Below are 3,718 nucleotides of genomic sequence, written 5' to 3' on the forward strand. Positions count from 1 at the left end.
CTCTGGTTAAAGTGTTATGAAAAAAAAGGCTGTTGGGGGCTAGGGAGTATCGAGTTGATCATTATACATGAAGAAATAACCAATTTCATCGTTTGGTTTATGTTTTACACGCGTTTTAAATTTTATTGCCGAAATCGCTTTTTCTCGCCGAGATAAGCACGTTTTCTGAAATGCCGCTCTCCCGTCACTCTGGTTAAAGTGTTATGAAAAAAAAGGCTGTTGGGGGCTAGGGAGTATCGAGTTGATCATTATACATGAAGAAATAACCAATTTCATCGTTTGGTTTATGTTTTACACGCGTTTTAAATTTTATTGCCGAAATCGCTTTTTCTCGCCGAGATAAGCACGTTTTCTGAAATGCCGCTCTCCCGTCACTCTGGTTAAAGTGTTATGAAAAAAAAGGCTGTTGGGGGCTAGGGAGTATCGAGTTGATCATTATACATGAAGAAATAACCAATTTCATCGTTTGGTTTATGTTTTACACGCGTTTTAAATTTTATTGCCGAAATCGCTTTTTCTCGCCGAGATAAGCACGTTTTCTGAAATGCCGCTCTCCCGTCACTCTGGTTAAAGTGTTATGAAAAAAAAGGCTGTTGGGGGCTAGGGAGTATCGAGTTGATCATTATACATGAAGAAATAACCAATTTCATCGTTTGGTTTATGTTTTACACGCGTTTTAAATTTTATTGCCGAAATCGCTTTTTCTCGCCGAGATAAGCACGTTTTCTGAAATGCCGCTCTCCCGTCACTCTGGTTAAAGTGTTATGAAAAAAAAGGCTGTTGGGGGCTAGGGAGTATCGAGTTGATCATTATACATGAAGAAATAACCAATTTCATCGTTTGGTTTATGTTTTACACGCGTTTTAAATTTTATTGCCGAAATCGCTTTTTCTCGCCGAGATAAGCACGTTTTCTGAAATGCCGCTCTCCCGTCACTCTGGTTAAAGTGTTATGAAAAAAAAGGCTGTTGGGGGCTAGGGAGTATCGAGTTGATCATTATACATGAAGAAATAACCAATTTCATCGTTTGGTTTATGTTTTACACGCGTTTTAAATTTTATTGCCGAAATCGCTTTTTCTCGCCGAGATAAGCACGTTTTCTGAAATGCCGCTCTCCCGTCACTCTGGTTAAAGTGTTATGAAAAAAAAGGCTGTTGGGGGCTAGGGAGTATCGAGTTGATCATTATACATGAAGAAATAACCAATTTCATCGTTTGGTTTATGTTTTACACGCGTTTTAAATTTTATTGCCGAAATCGCTTTTTCTCGCCGAGATAAGCACGTTTTCTGAAATGCCGCTCTCCCGTCACTCTGGTTAAAGTGTTATGAAAAAAAAGGCTGTTGGGGGCTAGGGAGTATCGAGTTGATCATTATACATGAAGAAATAACCAATTTCATCGTTTGGTTTATGTTTTACACGCGTTTTAAATTTTATTGCCGAAATCGCTTTTTCTCGCCGAGATAAGCACGTTTTCTGAAATGCCGCTCTCCCGTCACTCTGGTTAAAGTGTTATGAAAAAAAAGGCTGTTGGGGGCTAGGGAGTATCGAGTTGATCATTATACATGAAGAAATAACCAATTTCATCGTTTGGTTTATGTTTTACACGCGTTTTAAATTTTATTGCCGAAATCGCTTTTTCTCGCCGAGATAAGCACGTTTTCTGAAATGCCGCTCTCCCGTCACTCTGGTTAAAGTGTTATGAAAAAAAAGGCTGTTGGGGGCTAGGGAGTATCGAGTTGATCATTATACATGAAGAAATAACCAATTTCATCGTTTGGTTTATGTTTTACACGCGTTTTAAATTTTATTGCCGAAATCGCTTTTTCTCGCCGAGATAAGCACGTTTTCTGAAATGCCGCTCTCCCGTCACTCTGGTTAAAGTGTTATGAAAAAAAAGGCTGTTGGGGGCTAGGGAGTATCGAGTTGATCATTATACATGAAGAAATAACCAATTTCATCGTTTGGTTTATGTTTTACACGCGTTTTAAATTTTATTGCCGAAATCGCTTTTTCTCGCCGAGATAAGCACGTTTTCTGAAATGCCGCTCTCCCGTCACTCTGGTTAAAGTGTTATGAAAAAAAAGGCTGTTGGGGGCTAGGGAGTATCGAGTTGATCATTATACATGAAGAAATAACCAATTTCATCGTTTGGTTTATGTTTTACACGCGTTTTAAATTTTATTGCCGAAATCGCTTTTTCTCGCCGAGATAAGCACGTTTTCTGAAATGCCGCTCTCCCGTCACTCTGGTTAAAGTGTTATGAAAAAAAAGGCTGTTGGGGGCTAGGGAGTATCGAGTTGATCATTATACATGAAGAAATAACCAATTTCATCGTTTGGTTTATGTTTTACACGCGTTTTAAATTTTATTGCCGAAATCGCTTTTTCTCGCCGAGATAAGCACGTTTTCTGAAATGCCGCTCTCCCGTCACTCTGGTTAAAGTGTTATGAAAAAAAAGGCTGTTGGGGGCTAGGGAGTATCGAGTTGATCATTATACATGAAGAAATAACCAATTTCATCGTTTGGTTTTATGTTTTACACGCGTTTTAAATTTTATTGCCGAAATCGCTTTTTCTCGCCGAGATAAGCACGTTTTCTGAAATGCCGCTCTCCCGTCACTCTGGTTAAAGTGTTATGAAAAAAAAGGCTGTTGGGGGCTAGGGAGTATCGAGTTGATCATTATACATGAAGAAATAACCAATTTCATCGTTTGGTTTATGTTTTACACGCGTTTTAAATTTTATTGCCGAAATCGCTTTTTCTCGCCGAGATAAGCACGTTTTCTGAAATGCCGCTCTCCCGTCACTCTGGTTAAAGTGTTATGAAAAAAAAGGCTGTTGGGGGCTAGGGAGTATCGAGTTGATCATTATACATGAAGAAATAACCAATTTCATCGTTTGGTTTATGTTTTACACGCGTTTTAAATTTTATTGCCGAAATCGCTTTTTCTCGCCGAGATAAGCACGTTTTCTGAAATGCCGCTCTCCCGTCACTCTGGTTAAAGTGTTATGAAAAAAAAGGCTGTTGGGGGCTAGGGAGTATCGAGTTGATCATTATACATGAAGAAATAACCAATTTCATCGTTTGGTTTATGTTTTACACGCGTTTTAAATTTTATTGCCGAAATCGCTTTTTCTCGCCGAGATAAGCACGTTTTCTGAAATGCCGCTCTCCCGTCACTCTGGTTAAAGTGTTATGAAAAAAAAGGCTGTTGGGGGCTAGGGAGTATCGAGTTGATCATTATACATGAAGAAATAACCAATTTCATCGTTTGGTTTATGTTTTACACGCGTTTTAAATTTTATTGCCGAAATCGCTTTTTCTCGCCGAGATAAGCACGTTTTCTGAAATGCCGCTCTCCCGTCACTCTGGTTAAAGTGTTATGAAAAAAAAGGCTGTTGGGGGCTAGGGAGTATCGAGTTGATCATTATACATGAAGAAATAACCAATTTCATCGTTTGGTTTATGTTTTACACGCGTTTTAAATTTTATTGCCGAAATCGCTTTTTCTCGCCGAGATAAGCACGTTTTCTGAAATGCCGCTCTCCCGTCACTCTGGTTAAAGTGTTATGAAAAAAAAGGCTGTTGGGGGCTAGGGAGTATCGAGTTGATCATTATACATGAAGAAATAACCAATTTCATCGTTTGGTTTATGTTTTACACGCGTTTTAAATTTTATTGCCGAAATCGCTTTTTCTCGCCGAGATAAGCACGTTT

This window comes from Syngnathus leptorhynchus, chromosome 1 (genome assembly GCF_054491065.1).
Source record: "Syngnathus leptorhynchus isolate UIUO chromosome 1, UIUO_Slep, whole genome shotgun sequence".
NCBI classification, from domain to species: Eukaryota; Metazoa; Chordata; class Actinopteri; order Syngnathiformes; family Syngnathidae; genus Syngnathus; species Syngnathus leptorhynchus.